A 19,393-nucleotide genomic window follows, 5' to 3' on the forward strand; every position below is an offset into this window, starting at 1 on the left:
AATATTTAAAAGGTCTCTCCTGCAGGGTGCAGGTGTTTGAGCACATGTGCAGCTTATGCACTAATTCTATAATTCTGGAAATAATCGAATGGAATGAGATGCTGAGACCAGTAAAGATTGAATGTAGGGTTCTCAGCACCTATAAATGAAAACATAATAGAATTTTAAAGCAAAGTTTGCTCTCTTTTTTTTTGTTTGTTTGTGAGAGTTAACATTTTAAAATCTGTTTTACAGTTCAGATATTTTTATATCAGGTATAACCCAGAAGGATGCTTTTGAATTTTAAACTCATAAACTCTTCTAAAGATTTGAAGTCTTTAGATCATCTAGTACATGCCTCAGCATTATCATTAGATTTCACTTACGCTTAAAAGGAAGTTAAAAATAAATCAATCCACAAGCAGAACTCATGTAGAAGATTTAGCCTCTAACCAGAGGGATCCTGAAAATTAACTCCATGTGGATTTAGAAACATTAAAAGTTTAATGATCAAGATAAAATAATGTATTTATCTTCACCATAAGCTGATGTAGTAAGTCCTATTATATTAAAAAGATAATATTGGGATAAGATATATATATATCTTATCCCAATAGGTATTAGGACCAGGTATTAGGACCATGCCCCCCATCGTAGTTTTGTGGCCTTGTCCTTTGTCCTTTTGTTGGCACCTGACATCCTTTCTTGGGGGACTGTGCAGGGGTGATGTTGTTCAGGAATTTATGTAAAATAACCACTCAGGGGGAGCATGTTTGTGCAAGGAGAAAGCCAGGTTCTTTCTTCCACTGCTGTCCACTACTCCAAGACCTCCATTAGCTCCTTTACCTTCTCTCCCATCTGAAATGTCTGCATAATTTTGTGTGAATAATTTGGCTGCAAGTAGCAGAAAACTTGACTCCAACTGACTTAAACAATTAGGAAATTTATCTCACAACATTCAAGGGATTAATTAGATTCCAGGAAGCCAGGACTCTGAATTCTCTCAGGTGTTATTATGGGATGAATTATGTACCTCAAACGATGTGGTGAAGTCCAGGACCCCAAAATGGGACCTTATTTGGAAATAGAGATCATCAAATTAAAATGAGGTCATAAAGGTGGGTCCTAATCCAATATGACTGAATTTTATAAAAAGGAGAGACTTGGACACAGACATACACAGAGGGGAGGTCATGTGAAGACACATGTGGAGAAGATGGTCATGTGATTGGTGTGGCATTTACAAGCCAAGAACCTCCAAGGACTGCTGGCCAACACCTAGAACTAGAAGAGGCAAGGAGAATCAGAGGGAGCATGGACCTGCCAACACCTTGATTTCTGATTGCTAGCCTCCAGAACTGTGAAGTAAGAAATTCCCATTGTTTTAAGTACCAGTTTTTGGTACTTAGTTACAGCAGCCCCCAGCAAACTAATGCAATTGCCTTCTTCACATACTGCCTTCATGTTAACAAAATGCATGTGACATTTCTAGAGGGGAGAAGGGACCATCTCTGCCTGAGTCTCCTTAGAAACAAGGCCATCTTTCTCAGCACCATCCCCTCTTCCCTCAGCAAAGGATCTCTCCCGTCTTACTGACTAAATCCAATAACTTGGCCACTCCTAAATGAATCATTGGCAATATGGCTGAAATCAAAATGTCAGGCTTAGATTAATCATATAGCACGAGATGAATATTTCAAAGACAACCACAGAAACCTGTAGAGTGGTTGGACCCAAAAGCTGAATAAAATTTCTCTCTTTTACCTCTATGTCAAAGCTCTCACATGCCCAGTGCAAACGATATGGCAGGAAGAATGGCTGGTGTTTCATTTCTTTTAAATAAACATGTGGCAGGAAGAATGGCTGGTGTTTCATTTCTTTTACCAGAAGCATCTGGGCCTCAGCTCCTTCCCACGATGCCCAGATAATACCTGCAAAGCAGCCAGTGTGGGGCCTGGCACATACTAGATCCCTGCCCTCCTCCCCTCTTTTTATGGCAATCGTCACTTTCTGTCACATGCTAATGACATTTATGCACAGATTTTTTTTAAGTATATTTACTGATTTTTTAACAGAGATGAAAAGAGAGGGATACAGATTTAGAAACATCGACGAGAGAGAATCACCGATCAGCTGCCTCCTGCACACCTCCTACTAAGGATGTGCTTGCAACCAAGGTACATGCCCTTCACCAGAATAAAACCTGGGACCTTTCAGTCCGCAGGCCGATGCTCTATCCACTGAGCCAAACCGGTTTGGCTATGCACAGATCTTATCACCTCTACTAGAGTACAAGTATCAGAAGTGCTTAACACTGGGATGTGTAGCATCAGGAAGGACAGTGGGGCAGAAACAGCCAAGAGAGCCTCAGCATACAATCCCTTGAGATGGAGAAAGGGTGCTTGAAATTATATTATAAAACAGCTTTGTCATCTCAAGCCAATAACTTTCTCCAAACAGACACACTGCTAAGTAGAATTAACAAGGAAGAGCAAGTCCTGCTGAGAGGCAATATCTTGCAGTTGCTGTTTTGTTGGGACTAATAGGTTGTTTTAAAGGAGAACAATTCAGATTAACTTTTCGTAATGAAATAGTTCTGTACAGGTTATAAAACTGGTCGCTAAAACAATCAGGATAAGCCCTCATTTGTTTTGCAGTTCTACAAATGAGTATCATTTTTATGCATAAATAATGCGCTACCCTCCATAGCATGAGGCACTTGCGTTTTAATATTATTTATTTGGTATGTTTCTAATTTGTATTCTCTAAATGCTAATTACTTGCTCTATTGAATTTTCACTTAAAATCATGTCTAAATCAGTTATACAATATAAATGGTAAATGCTATAAAATACTTAATTACAAATTAATTTCCCCGTTTTCTCTCCACCAAAATGGCTAATTGTAGTTTTAGTTGTGCTGAAAGAATTACTGAGAAATTTGAAGAAGCAGCATGATCCTTAATTTATTTTTCATTATTTTCCAGGTGTTGATAGAGTTTAGAAATATTTTTTTTAATAAATTCAAGATTTATTTTATTTCCAGAGCTTGATTACTTCAATTAGTATTGCTGACACCCTTATTAATTTTTGTTTTATTACTCTTTCTTTCATATATTTTTTATGAAACATTTTAGACATACAAAGAGATATCAAGAATAATAAAATGTATTCTTCAGCTTAACAAGCAGGTTGGCAATGGCTCTGAAGTCCCTGAGTTCCCCTATCCTCATCAGTTTCTTCTCTTTCCCATAGAGAACCACTTTTCTAAATTTGATATTTATGGTTTATTGGTTTTTGTTTTTGTTTTTTTTTTTGTGTGTGTGTGTGTGTGTGTTTTGTGTGTGTGTGTGTGTGTGTGTTTTGTGTGTGTGTGTGTGTGTGTGTGTGTGTGTCTGTTTTATCCCTTTAAAGCTCTTAGTGCATATATAGGCTTAATTGCAAATCACACATTTGCATAATTTCCACTACCTGCCCTGTACGGTTTCATACTGCACTTTCTTCTGCCAGTTGCTTTTTTTTTTTTGCTCAACACATTGCTTGTGAGATTTGCCAATATGAGTACACGTAGCTATATTTTATTTGTTTTTCTTGTTGTATAACATGTAACTATATATTGCATTATATATGATGCACTACTTATTTAAAAAACTGCACAATTATTTTTCCATTTTCCTACATGGCAAACAAATGGTAAGGTGGGCCTTCAAGATATCTGACTCACTGAATAATCCCCTTCCCTTGGGTTTGGGAAGGACTTGTGAATGTGATTGGATTTAATTCCTCTGAATATGTTGCTTATCACTCAGAGTCAATCAAAAAGCAGATAAGAGGGTTTCCGGTTGGCCTTGAAGAAGTAAGCTGTCACTTTGAAGGGCCATGAGGCTAGGACCTGGTGGTGACCTCTAGGAGATCAGAATAGCACTCAGGCGACTGCAATCAAGAGAGCAGGATCCTCAGTCCTGCAATCACAGGAACTGAATTCTGATAACCTGAATGAGGGTGGAAGGAGACCCCATGCTCCGCATGAGACCACAGGCCAGCCTACTCCTTAACTTCAGTTTATACACCCTGAGCAGAGAACCCACCAACCACCATACCCAGACCTCTGACCTATAGAAATTGAGGTAATAAACCAGTGGTGTTCAAAGCTGCTAAATTTGTAACACAAATATAGAAAACTAATGCATGCAGGACTTGAATTTTTAAAAATATTTTTTATTCCAAATAATGCTGCTCTGAACATTGCACATCAACTTAAGCACATGTGAAATTCTGCACATGTGAACAGTTCTTTAAGATTGGTGGGTAGGATTGGAATTGCTGAGTCTTAGAACGAAGCTATCTTAACTTGCATTACAAAATACTTTTACCAATGTATCTGCTGTCAGCAATATGAGAATGTTCTATACCCCACAACTAAGCAACATTCAGTCTTGTCAGGCTGTGTCTTTTAGCTCATTTACTCCAAACTGATTGTTGTGGTTGTTGGGATATGGAACAATCTTACTTTATTTCCGTTTAGATAACCCATTCCCACTATCGACTAGTCTACCCATCCCCTGCAGTTCTGAGTAGCAGCTGGAATATGATTCCCTATGCATTTCCCTAAGTCAAAACACAAAGTTCCCTTTTCATGTCCTTGTGCCATAAAACTTCTAGGGAACCCAATAAGAATCCATCTTTACTCAGGTATCTCAGTTAGCCATCTCCACCTTTTAGTGGAATGGGACTTTGCCCCTTTGTGCCAGACACAAGATTTAAAACTGAAGTCTAGCAGAGATCATGAGTCTCCTAGGATTGCCTGTTCTTGACTCAAGCAACTTAGTTTTTTGTTCTTGGGTTTCAATTATTTCCATTAACTAAGACTTTAAAAGAATATTTTATCCAGAGTTTTCTGGTGTTTGTAATTTGTATTCATATATAAGGAGACACTGATAACATTTTGAAAAGGAAAAAAAAACAAAACACATTCTGATGACTGTCTCCCAGGGTTAAATTGATTTTTTTTTTAAATAGGCACAACCTGAGGCCAGGCCAGACCATCTGCCTTTACCATCCTCAGCCTCGCATTTCTTTGCTTTATGGATCTTTGCTTTATGGATCTTGTTGGTGATCACATCCCCATGCTTTTGTTCCCCTAATAGCTACACCAATGAAATCCATTTTTCACAAAATATCAGATACATCTCTTCACAATGAAGACTAAATAAAGATGTACCTGTTTTATTGTTGTTTGTAATTCAGTCAACATTCTTTATGTGATGAAGCCATGAGGTATGTACACATCAACCAATGTACCAACTGCCTTCTTTACCTTATAACATAGCTGAAAATATAAGGAAGAAGTTAGTTTATCTCATAGCAGACATAAGAAAGAACTCAAGTAAGCCAGAAGGTGAAATATATCAAAGACATCCTGCAGAGTATTTTAAAATTCTGGGAACCTCTATGTGATAAGCGATGGTGTTCCCAAATCATCTCATTTTAATAAGAGGAGGCGATTGCTTCCAGGGATGGAGGTCTGCCAAGCTTTATGAAGAGTTGTCTTTAGGGGTGCATATGATTTCAATAGGAAAGGATATGGGCAATGGCATTAAATGAGGATACTCCAAAGAGGGAACAGAGAATGAATAAATTAGAGATGTGGAGATCACAGGGCATGGAGGGACATATGAGGAAGGAATTAAAGTGTCTGTCTGGAGCTGGATGATAAGAATGTCTCCAGAGGTTGGGTTTGTGCACAGGGGAGCCATTGAAGACTTTTACTCTTTTTTTTTTTTTCCTGGAGAATATCGGAAGAGCTATTTTAAGGAAGGTTACACTAGAAGAAATGTTATTTCTCTGAGGAGGTATTTTCATTGAACGAAATGCATTTTTTTGAGCAGAGACAAAATTTTATGATTATTTGAGGACTTGGAAGCATCTTTACGGCAGAAAGAAAAATAATGTGTTTTTTGTTGTTGTTGTTTTTTCTGTGTGGCTATTACTATATCAAATCTTCCACAGTCTCTTAAAGGTAATTTCATTTGAGGCTTTAGGTCAAATTGTCATCATTGCCTGGATACAGCTGTGCAATACAAAACTATCGATTTGCTTTAAATTGTTAGGTAACACAATGATATAGATAAGCATCTCAACCCAAAATAAGCTGTAAAATTAACTCCGTTTCCTTTCTGCTGTAATATCAGAGAGGATTTTTGCTCCTATTTGAATTTATTTTTGTAGTGATTCATCACACAGTGGCATGCTGATAAAACAGTATATTGTGCATTTTCTTTTAAAGGATGATGTTAATGCAGCATGAAGCACAGAAAGGGCCAACTTTTACTGCTATTATGTGTTGCTATCATTGCAGTTATCAGAATCATAACCTTCTTTAAATAAAGTGTCTTTGTATTTCAATCTCAGATGTGCACTCCTTGGGGAGAACCTTGTATGCACCTCATCATATTTTGATAGTTTTCTCCCAATCATTTGCAGATTTCCAACTATTAATGGCCATATTCCATTAATATTATTTTAATAGCCAATCTATTCCATTATACCAACTTCAAAAATAAATGAGAGCCATTAATGAGGAATAACTGTCTCATGCAGTTCAGATGAGCTTTTGTAAGCCTGTTTTCACTGATGAAAAGGTGACTATATTATTAAATATTTTCTTGAGTGTTGCCTACAAAAAATACAGTCTTATAGCCAGACATTTCAACTATTCTCTCATGGCTCCATACAACCCCCCATAAATAAAAACAGATCAATAGTATATCTTTTAGAGGATTATTAGGAGGGTTAAAGATAAAAGTATACAAATGAGAGTTAACACAGTGCCTTCAATGCAACAGGCAATCAACAAGTGGTAATGGCTAGTATTGTTCCTGAATGGCATGGGAATACAGTTTAGCAGAATTCCTGGCAATAATCAGAAAGCCCAACAAGCAGGGCTCCCTCAGTAAATTATTGCAGCAGTACCTTAACAGGAAGTTTTCTGTATTGCATGGAAAGTTAGAAAATGGTCCCAATTCCAATTTAGTATATTCACTTTAGTTCATCCTATGCAACTTTCCATAAAAATGCAAGAAGTTAAGACATTATATTACAGAGAAAAAAGACCAACTGCCTAATTGCATGCACTCATTGGAGTATATTGATTTCCATCAGTTCCTGGTTGGGGTCCATATGGGAGGCAACCAATCTCTCTCTCTCTCTCTCTCTCTCTCTTTCTCATCAATATAATTTGCAGTAAAGATCTTTGTGAACTTAGAGAAATGAGAAATCAAAGCCAACTAAAAGGGATCAAATAATAAACAAACCATTTCTAAGCATAGTATTTTTTTAAATGCAAAATATAAGCAGTTCTTTACTAAAGCTGCTTTTTTTCTGAAGTCAAGTGAAGAATCTTGTTCTTAATCATATTTATGCCAGAGGATAGTTAGAAAAAATTGTGAGGTTTGCTTTGTAGACTCTGGGATTTTAGTTACAAAAGTTTTCTTAATAAAGCCTCAGTTTATTTAACAATAGGATATACACCTGTGCTTTAGAAACTCTATTCTGTATATGTTACTAAATGTTTATTGCACCAAAAGTAACAACTTCCATCTGCAATTTCATAGCACATATTTGCCTATGAAATGCATCATTTATGTTATAAAAATTTAATATGACTGGCATTAGCAAAATCACTAATTAAGAAATAGGGCATAAATACTTCAAGAAACTTGACAGTCTGTTCCATGAAGGAAATTAATTCAGAAGTCTCCTATTTGCATAAATCTCCAGGTTCCATTTTCACAGCTGTTTGTTCTGTCAGCTAGATGGTTGCATTTCAATATTATTTTAACATAGTTGGTGGGAAGTGTACCTTTCAACTAAAAATAGCATGCTCTGCAAGGAATGCTGTTAAGGAAAAAATATAATTTTGTTCAGTTCATCCTGATAGTTCTTCCTTAAAATTAATGTTTCTAATATAGGAACTTTAGCATTTCAGTCTTTGTTAAAATATTTTTATTATTAAAATACATTCTGTTCTTTTAGACTCTCATGAAAATGAAAAGGTTATGTCCTTTTCATATGGAAAATGTTAATGAGTAGAGCTTATTTTAGCAAAGAATGAAAAATGCTGGCAATATCTATTTTGCATTAATCAGTCCAGCATAATATGGAGTTTCAGATGTGTACCCAGTACTGTGCTTGACAAAGGAGGTAAAAAAAAAATTCTAAATGTATCTTGATTGTTTTGGTACTTTAGATAATAAAAGGATACCAGCAATTATTAGATCTCAAGATGTCTTATACCTATAAAGTCCAAAAGGACTGAAGGAATTTGAAGTCAACAAATTCCAGCCTAGAATCCTGGCAACATCATTTGCTGCCTGCAAGTCTACCCTGTTTCCCCAAAAATAAGACAGTGTCTTATATTAATGTTTGCTCCCAAAGATGCACTAGGTCTTATTTTCAGGGGATATCTTATTTTTCCATGAAGAAGAATACGGTACACATTTATTGTTAAATGAAAATAAAGAAAATTTATTACCTGTATATGGTACGGTAGTACGGTAGATGTCAACACAAACCAGACAAACTGTGAATCCTACAGTATCAAGAATTTACTCATTTATTCAATGACAATCATGTCATCATCTTCTGGAACATCATCATAACAATCTAATTCCTGAATTTTCTGGTGAATTTCTTGTGACTCCATTTCTTTCAGAATCAGTGGACCAAATCTCTCATGTTTAGCCTAGGGGGGCCTTATTTTTTTTTGGGGGGGGGGATGCCTTATATTTCACTCAGAAGGAAACCTGTAAGAAGATCTTATTTTCAAAGGATGTCTTATTTTTGGGGAAACAAGGTAGGTTAATCATTTAAGGCTTCTGCACTTCAGTTCCCCTCTATAATAGGAGCTATAGTATGTACTGTAATTGATTCTAATTTATTAGCATTGCTAATATTTTCCTACATAATAGACAATTAATTGCTTTGGGAGCTGTAAAGCACCATATAAATACTAATTATGGCTCAGTGTCACATATTATTATTACCTTTCCCTGAGAGAAATCCTAGGATACTGTACAAATTCATAATGTTGTCTGCATTGTCATTTATGGTGGTGTATGAAAAGTTAACCAAAGAATGGCTAACATTTAAAAGAAAAGAGACAGATACAACTATACGCACTTATAAGATTCACTGGTTTTTGCAAATGAGCTTCTGCCATCTTTCCTTTTACTCTTGAAATTATATTTAAATGTAGACTCTACTTAAAGTAATTTGCTGCTGGAATAGGCATAATGTTTTGATGTCTGCTTTGCTTCTAATTACGTTCAAGCTCATTTTGACATTTAAGGCCAATTACATTAGTCTAGATTCAGTAAGACTTTTCCATAAATTTAACCAATAAACATGCTTCTCCCCCTCTCTTTTTATTCATTTAAATGGAATGCTTAGCAACAAGCATATTTTAAGAATTATGAAAGCAAATAATGTGGGTTCATTTTGAAAAAAAGCAAAGAACAGTTTGGCCTTTCTTGCCAACATAACAGGCAGTCATGGAATTAATTGAAACCACCAGTTTCAACTTTATTTTTTTTCTAAGCCACAAAGAATAAGGCATAGAATCTTCATTGTATAGAAATTAATATTTTAAATATTTCACTGATTGACTACAAAGGTAATTGATTTCAAAAGATCTCACATTCCAAAGAGTTCATGTGTGGAGACATATATGACACCAGAAACTTTTCCATTTTAAAGTCACTAATCACTAACTAAGTCCCAACAACAAAATTCAGTCAGTGTACCATTGTGTTTTAATCTCACAGAATAGGTCATGACTTAAGAGAGTACAGCACCTAATTTGTTTAGCTCTCCACTTGCTAACATCACAGTTTTGCTGTTTTATTAAATAAATACTCTGTCTAATGTATTGATGGCACCAAATGCCATTTATAGTATCTATTAGTAACAAAGCATTCATTTTAGCTGTATTCTATAATTTTATAGGTAAGATATAGCCTGGGAAAAAACATCATATAAAATAAAGTTTTCAGTTGGTTGTCAGTACTGATGAATAGATCACAGAATAGTAGACACAAAGCTAGATGCCATCAAAATCACTGGCACACTTTCAAAATTATGTATCGAAAGGAAATGTCTTCTTTTTTTTTTTTTAAATATATTTTATTGATTTTTTTGACCCCCTCCCTTCCTCCCACACATCCCCTCCCTCCCCAAAGTTTTGTGTCCATTGGTTGCACTTATATGCATGTATACAAGTCCTTCGTTGATCTATTTTCTCCCCCAGATCTTCCTCCCCTCCCCGCTGTAATTTGACAGTCTACTTGTTGATATACTGTCACTATATCTATCTTATGGTTCATCAGTTTATAATGTTCTTTATTATCCACAAATGAGTGAGGTCATGTGGTGTTTCTCTTTCATTGATTGGCTTGTTTCACTCAGCATGATGTTCTCCAATTCCATCCAGGTTGCTGCAAATGATGAGAAATCCTTCTTTTTTATGGCAGCATAGTATTCCATTGTGTAGATGTACCAAAGTTTTTGGATCCAATCATCTGCTGACGGACACTTCGATTGTTTCCAAATTCTGGCTATTGTAGATTGTGCTGCTATGAACATAGGGGTGCATATATCCTTTCTGATTGGTGTTTCTAGTTTCTTGGGATATATTCCTAGAAGTGGAATTACTGGGTCGAATGGGAGTTCCATTTTCAGTCTTTTGAGGAAACTCCAGACTGTTCTCCACAGTGGTTGCACCAGTCTGCACTCCCACCAGCAGTGCACGAGGGTTCCTTTTTCTCCACAACCTCGCCAACACTTGTCGTTTGTTGATTTGTTGATGTTGGCCATTCTGACAGGTGTGAGATGGTACCGCATTGTTGTTTTGATTTGCATCTCTCGAATAATTAGTGACTTTGAGCATGTTTTCATGTGCCTTTTGGCCTTCCTTCTGTCTTCTTTTGAAAATATTCTATTTAGGTCCATTGCCCATTTTTTAATTGGATCATTCATCTTCCTTTTATTTAGTTGTATAAGCTGTTTGTAGATGTTGGAGATTAAACCTTTATCAGTGGTAACATTTGCAAATATGTTCTCCCACACAGTGGGCTTTCTTGTTGTTTTGTTGATGGTATCTTTTGCTGTAAAAAAGCTTTTTATTTTGATGTAGTCCCATTTGTTTATTTTCTCTTTAGCTTCGATTGCGCTAGGGGTAGTATCAGTGAAGAAGTTCTTTTGGCATACGTCTGAGATTTTGTTGCCTGTGGTTGCTTCTAGTATTTTTATGGTTTCCCGTCTGATGTTTAAGTCCTGTATCCATTTTGAGTTTATTTTTGTGTATGGTGTAAGTTGGTGACCTAGTTTCATTCTTTTGCATGTATCTGTCCAATTTTCCCAACACCATTTATTGAAGAGACTGTCTTGACTCCATTGTATATTTGTGCCTCCTTTGTCAAATATTAATTGAGCATAGTGATTTGGGTTGATATCTGGGTTCTCGATTCGATTCCATTGATCTATATGTCTGTTTTTGTGCCAGTACCAGGCTGTTTTGAGAACAGTGGCTTTGTGATACAGTTTGAAGTCTGGTATTGAGATACCTCCTACTTTACTCTTCTTTCTCAGGGTTGCTGTGGCTATTCGGGGTCTTTTATTGTTCCAAATGAACTTTTGGAGAGTTCTTTCTAGGTCAGTGAAATATGCCGTTGGTATTTTAATGGGGAGTGCATTGAACCTATAGATTGCTTTAGGAAGAATGGACATTTTGATGATGTTGATTCTACCAATCCATGAACATGGTATGTTCTTCCATCTGTTTACATCTTCCTCTATTTCTTTTTTCAGTGTCGTGTAGTTTTCCGCGTATAGGTCCTTTACTTCCTTAGTTAAGTTTATTCCTAGTATCTTAATTTTTTTGGTGCGATGGTAAATGGAATTGCTTTTTTAGTCTCTGTTTCTATAAACTCACTGGTGGTGTATAGAAATGCCATAGATTTCTTGATGTTAATTTTGTATCCTGCTACATTGCCAAATTCATTTATTAAGCCAATTAGTTTTTTAATGGAGTCTTTTGGGTTTTTTATATACAATATCATGTCGTCTGCAAATAAGGATAACTTTACTTCTTCTTTTCCAATTTGGATGCCTTTTATTTCCTCCTCTTGTCTAATTGCAATGGCTAGTACTTCCAGTACTATGTCAAAGAGGAGTGGCGATAGTGGGCATCCCTGTCTTGTTCCTGTTCTTAGAGGGAATGGTTTTAGTTTTTGCCCATTGAGTATGATGTTGGCTGTGGGTTTATCATATATAGCTTTTATTACGTTGAGGTATGATCCTTGTACTCCCACCTTGTTAAGAGTTTTTATCAGGAAAGAGTGTTGGATTTTATCAAATGCTTTTTCTGCATCAATTGATATGACTATATGATTTTTATCTTTCAACTTGTTTATGTGATGTATCACGTTTATTGATTTGCGGATATTGTACCAACCTTGCATTCCTGGAATAAATCCTACTTGGTCATGGTGTATGATCTTTGTGATGCTCTGCTGGAGCCGATTTGCTAGAATTTTGTTGAGGATTTTGGCATCTATGTTCATGAGGGATATTGGCCTGTAATTCTCTTTCATTGAGTTGTCTTTATCAGGTTTTGGTATTAGGGTGATGCTGGCTTCATAGAAGGAGTTTGGAAGTGTTCCTTCCTCTTGAATTTTTTGGAATAGTCTGAGAAGGATAGGTTTTAGTTCTTCCTTGAATGTTTGGTAAAACTCTCCTGTGAAGCCATCTGGCCCTGGGCTTTTGTTTGCTGGAAGCTTTTTGATGACTGTTTCAATTTCTTCCCAAGTCACTGGTCTATTGAGATTTTTAGATTCTTCCTGATTGAGTTTTGGAAGTTTGTATTTTTCTAGGAATATGTCCATTTCCTCCAGGTTGTCCAGTTTGTTGGAATAGAGTTGTTCGTAGTATTTTGTAACAATCCGTTGTATTTCAGTGGGGTCTGTTGTTATTTCACCTCTTTCATTTCTGATTTTGTTTATTTGGGTCCTCTCTCTTTGTTTCTTGGTTAGCCTGGCTAGAGGTCCATCTATCTTGTTTATTCTTTCAAAGAACCAGCTCTTGGTTTTGTTGATCTTATGTATTGTTTTTTTGGTCTCTATGTCGTTTATCTCCGCTCTGATTTTTGTTATTTCCTTCCTTCTGCTTACACTGGGCTTTTCTTGTTGCTCCTTTTCTAACTCTTTGAGTTGTAGAGTTAGATCATCTGTTACTATTTTTTCTAGTTTTTTGCAATAGGCTTGTAAGGATATGAACTTCCCTCTCAAAACTGCTTTTGCTGTGTCCCATAGATTTTGGATTGTTGTGTTTTCATTGTCATTCGTTTCCAGGATGTTTTTAATTTCTTCCTTGATTTCTCTGGTAACCCAGCCCTTGTTTAATAGCAAGCTGTTTAGTCTCCATGTGTTTGATTTCTTTGGATTATTTTTATTGCAGTTAATTTCCAGTTTTATGCCATTATGGTCTGAGAAGATACTTGATATGATTTCTATCTTCTTGAATTTGAAGAGACTTTGCCTATGTCCCAAAATGTGGTCTATCTTTGAGAATGTCCCATGTGCACTTGAGAAGAATGTATATTCTGTGGCTTTGGGGTGGAGTGTCCTGAAGATGTCAATTAATTCCAACTGGTCTAGTGAGTCATTTAGGATTGATATTTCTTTGCTGATTTTTTGTTTAGATGATTTGTCGAAGGGTGACAGTGGGGTATTAAAATCTCCTACTATGATTGTATTGCTATTAATCTCTCCCTTAATGTCCTCCAGCAGTTTTTTAATGTATTTGGTTGCTCCTGTATTGGGTGCATATATATTTACCAGGGTTATTTCTTCTTGTTGGATTGTTCCCTTTATTATTATGAAGTGGCCATCATTATCTCTTGTTATGTCCTTCACTCTGAGATCTAATTTGTCAGATATAAGTATTGCTACCCCAGCTTTTTTTTCATTTCCATTTGCCTGGAAAACTTTTTTCAATCCCTTCACCCTCAGTCTGTGTGCATCTCTTTTTCTGAGGTGGGTTTCTTGTAGACAACAGATGTATGGGTCTTGTTTTCTTATCCAATCTGTTACCCTATGTCTTTTGATTGGAGCATTTAATCCATTTACATTTAAGGTTATTATTGATAGGTACTCATTTGACGCCATTTTTATTCTATACCCATGTTCCTTCTTCACTTCTTATTTCTTTATTTTTACAGTAGACCCTTTAGCATTTCTTGCATTGCTGGTTTGGTGGAGATAAATTCCTTCAGTCTTTTTTTGTCTGTGAAGCTCCTGATTTCCCCTTCAATTTTGATTGATAGCCTTGCTGGGTACAGTATTCTTGGATTCAGACCCTTCCTTTGCATGACTTTGTATATTTCGTCCCATTCCCTTCTGGCCTGATAAGTTTCTGTTGAGAAATCAGTTGCTAGTCTGATGGGGGTTCCTTTGTATGTAACTTTCTGTCTCTCTCTGGCTGCTTTTAAGATTCTTACTTTGTCATTGTTGTTTGCCAATTTAATTATAATGTGCCTTGGAGTCTGTCTTCTGGGATTCATTTTGCTTGGGACTCTGCAGGCATCTTGGATTTGTGTGGTTTTTTTCTTTTCTATTTCAGGAAAGTTTTCTGTCATTATTTCTTGAAATACTTTTTCCATGTCTACCTCAGTTTCCTTTCCTTCCGGAACCCCTATTATTCGAATATTATTTTGTTTTGTTATGTCCCAAAGCTCCCGTAGGCTCTCCTCCTGCTTTTTAATCTTTTTTTCTAGAAGTTGCTCTACTTGGGTATTTTTTTCCATCTTATCTTCTAGCTCACTGATGCGGTCCTCTGCTTCATCTAGTCTACTCTTGATGCTTTCTATTGAGTTCTTCATGGTAGCGATGTCACTTTTCATTTCTTCTTGGTTCTTCTTCAGTTCCTCATGGCTCTTCTTCATTTCCTCATGGTTCTTCCTCATTTCTTCTTGGCTATTGTCAAATTTCTCTTCCATTCTTTTTAGCCATGCTATGATCATTACTCTGAATTCTTGCTCTGGTAGGCTGCTTACCTCTGACTCGTTTACTTCCTTTTCTGGTGATGCCTGCTTTTCTTTCACGTGCGGACTATGTTTTTGTCTCCCCATCTTTTCAGGAAGTCTGGTTATGTGGTATTCCTTCTCCTGCGTTGATTTTTGAGGTACAAAATACAACACTACCAGGTACAACACAAGAGGCACGTGGTGATCACTTCATAAGGTATATAAGTGCCTAGTCACTATGTTGTACACAGGGAGTTCAGAAGGCAATAAAGGCAGTTGGCAGATTCCTCATCAAATGTTCCTTCTGGAGTCCTGTCGACTCTCTTTAAAGATAACTTCATCCTATTGCCAAATCTGGCATGCTAACACTCAAGAATGACAGCCATGATGAATTCTTCCACATGGGCCAAAAATGAACCTGGTGTATAAGTATATGTCAAATCCATAGCTTTACTTCATGATGGATATTTTATTACAAGTAGAAAAAGAAAACTTTTCTTAATATGGCTCTTCCTCAAGGGAACATAATCAGTAACAGATGAAGACTGAGCAGAAACCTTTAACCCGCCATAGACTCAGGGCCAGACCGGAAATGTCTTCTTGATATACAGTTTACTCTATATAATGTTGTGCTTAATAAAAATGAAATCGCATTGTATTTGACATTAAAAAGTTTCGTCATAAAAATATATAGGAATTTTAAAAATTTAGCTAGATAATAGAAGCCTTTGCTTGGGGTAATTTCTTTAAGATCGATTTTTAACATTATTAAGAATATTGTTTTATGTAGTGCTTTAATGTTTGCAAAGTACTCAAATGTAGTTTATTTATTTTGATTCTCAAAACAGTCTTCAGAGAGTGATGATATGATCACACATTTGAGAAAGATTGGTCATCAAAGATAGTTTACTGAAAGCCAATTAGCCAGTCAGTGATTTATTTTCAAACTCAGCCTAGTGTCTGCAGAACTAAAGTTTGGTTCTTTGCCTTTCTGCCCATGACTCACAGAGGGCCATGGACTTCATTCTCAGCCCATTCAGTCCCTATCTTGAACTGAAATCCTGCTGTTCCTTCTAGGAACTTCTTCTCCCAAAAGTGAGGGCAGAGATGAGGTGGCCAAAGTTAAATCAGATGAAGAAGTTTGTAAAGCTTGCCTCTGACAGTGCACTCAGCAAAAACAACAAAGAGGTTTGCCCGCAGTGCTGGGAGTCTCCTTTAGAGGCTGTGGTGGAAAGGAGCCCACCTCCCTGTGGTAGAATTTTCTCCACAGCACAGCTAGATGGGTGGGTGCAGCCATGGAGAATTAGACTCACCTAGGAGGTGGCATTTTTCCTGAGATTTTAGCAAACAACAGAGAAGTGGAATTTGGAGAACTGAAAGGGGTGTAATTGAATTGATGGACCATAGAATTTCACCTAAACCAGAGAAGGGAGAATTTCAAATCAAGAAATGGCTACCATTGATGGCTTTAATGTTACACTCCAAAGTTTTTACTAAAAATTTCAAATCCACAAAATTTTTATTTATAGACAATTTAGTTTGGCCACAGTAAGTGATGGCTCTTGGAGCTTTTGTTTTTTGTGGGTCTTTAAGTATATTTAATGGCATTTGCAATGGTTTTTCCAATCCCTGATTCTCCATAAGACCTTGATCCTGTCAGTCATAATTTTGCCAACCAATGCACTTTTTAGAAATTTAACTTTAATATTAGGTAGGTCCAAAATTTACCATATATTAAAATCATGTTAGATATTGACAACACTTTGAATAGTTGAGTAATCTTTAAGTAAAAGGAGCTATACAACAAAATATTAAAGAATTATGAGGTCAGTGAGTTTTTCAGAAGATAAAACTCTTCTAGATATCACTGCTATTTGAGAGGGGGAAAAGGAACAAGGAAGTTACACAGGTGAATAATTAAAGCAATTAAAATCAAAAGTGTTGTCACTTTTGCACTCATTGAATACCTACCACCAGGGCAAGTCTTCTATGTTAGGGCTGACTGATAGTAAGACACAGCAGGGAAACTCTCCATAGGAAGGCAGAGCTACTGTATAAGTTGTCAAGTAGATTTCACTTTGAAAGCAAATCTTTTATATAGGAAGCGTTCTTAAAACTGGCTAAAGATAAATAAAATAGATGCAAATGATATTGTAAAATGAGAGTAGTATGTGGATGATATCAGTCATATTCACCGCATTTAATAACTTTTAATATATATACTTTGGAAATAAAAGAAATACATGTTTTACATGTATTTTAATACCAACAGTAAAAAACATATTAAGTACAAAGTAACTTACAAAAACATATACCCACATAAAACCTGTATACAAATGTTCATAGCAGCATTATTCATAATAGCCAAAAAGCAAAAACAACCCAAATGTTAATCCACTGATAAATAGCTAAAATGTGGGGAATCCATATAATAGAATATTATTTAGCAATAAAAGGGACTAAAGGATTGATGCATACTGAACGTAAATGAATCCTAATCCCATATTGTAATATTCCATTTATAGTAAATGTCTAGAATAGGCAAATCCATAGAGGGAGAAAATATATTATTTGTTACCCAAATCTGGAGGAGAGAAGAAAGGGGAGTGACTGATAATGGTAAAGAATAAATTTTGGAAGAAATGATAAAAATGCTCTTAAATTAGTTATAATAGTTGCACAACTCCATGGATAAACTAAATATCATTTAATTATACACCTTTAAAAGTGAATTTTGAGATATAGAAAATATGTTTTTGTAAAGCTCTTACTTTGTAATGTTCAATAATTTGCTCTCTTTCCTAGTTCCTCAGTCCTCCCTATTGGATTGTTTCAAGCTTGTTGTATGGAATTTTAAGAATTTTTTAAAAATGTTTTTATTGATTTTAAAGAGAAAAAGAGAGAGGGAGAGAGAGAAACATCAATGTGAGAAAGAAGCATCAATCTGTTGCCTCTTGTACACACCCCAACCAAGAATTGAATTAAAAACCTGGGTATGTGCCCAGACTAAGAATGGAACCAGTGACCTTTCAGTACCTGGGACAACACTCTAGCAATTTAGCCACACTAGCCAGGACTCAATTATTTTTATACACACAAAAATACATCTATAGTTTTAGTTACAAATAAAATTATGCTATATATTCCACACACTATATATTGATCAAAGCTTAAAGTGTTTACCCATCCTAATTTTTAAAAAATCTAATTGTTCTTTACCTAAATTGATTTCTACACATACTAAAAACCTAAAACATGTATTGGGTCATCAGGTTATCAAAGAACATCATGATATATTTTAAAGGGTTAAGAACTACTTTTCAAGGTCTGAATAAAGACTTTCAGCCTGTTTATTTCAGCACGGGAAAATACTCTTGCTTTGTCTTCACCTGAGTCTAAGAAGGTCTATCATAAAAAGATTTGTGGTCAAAATGGATCTTTGAGAGAGAAGAGAATGTCCTGTCACTGATGAACCTGCCTCTGCCTACAATACTATGTTAAGGCCCTCAGTGACCCCATGGAAGTGTGGTCTAGAAAAGGTTGTTCACGCCACATGTGATAGGTGTCCAAGGCTTGTTAGTTGGAACAAAAGAGAAGCCTGGCAAATACTTGTTCATTCTCCTTTCTTCCCTTTTTGGTGAACTTATTTTAATTTAAGTCTCCCAATCTTGGTTTATGACCAGAAAGTACAGCATCAAAATGTAGGGCTACTTAAGGAGAAACTATTAGCTGTGTTAGTAGGACTATCAGGGAAATTTGGAACTAGAACCAGGAATCAGGCTAGGATTTAGCAGGATTTCCTGACAAATTGAATACAGGATGTGAAGGGATTAGAAGGTCCAAAGATGTCTGTGAGACCTTTGACCTCTGTAACTTGAAAAATAGATTATCATTTTCTAAGATGGGAAGGAATGTGGGAAGAACAGGTTTCGGGAATGAGGCATGGAGAGTCTAATAGACATCTAAGTGAAGCTGTGAAGTTGATTCTGGACATTTGTAGGGGGCTGGACATACAAATGTGGGAACATTAATATATAGAAGCTAATTGCAGGCATGAGAATGGATGAGATCAACTAGTTAGAAAGTATTGAGAGATAAGAAAGAAATCTGAAGATTGAGCCCTCAAGCTTTGCAACACTTAGAGTTTAAGAAATTGAAGATAAACCAGCAAAGGAAGCTGAGCAGGGTTTGCAGTGATATTTGTGCCTCTACATTGCAGTGCTCAGGCCCTTTCAGTGAGCCCAAGTCCCTGTTCTCTGGTCTCAGATGTATTTTCTCATTTATCATCCCTGTAACAGCTCACTTCCTTGTGCCTTTATCTCTGCTCTGGTTTTAA

At 36.1% G+C, this 19,393-nt stretch overlaps 1 protein-coding gene across 6 annotated transcripts in view; it reads left to right on the plus strand.

Annotated features, from left to right (window-relative positions):
- NALCN (sodium leak channel, non-selective) overlaps positions 1-19,393 on the plus strand; it is a 269,461-nt gene that overhangs the window by 120,801 nt on the left and 129,267 nt on the right. The gene's annotated exons all lie outside the window — the stretch shown is intronic.

This window comes from Pipistrellus hanaki (assembly GCF_964339955.1).
Source record: "Pipistrellus hanaki genome assembly, chromosome: 3".
NCBI classification, from domain to species: domain Eukaryota; kingdom Metazoa; phylum Chordata; class Mammalia; order Chiroptera; family Vespertilionidae; genus Pipistrellus; species Pipistrellus hanaki.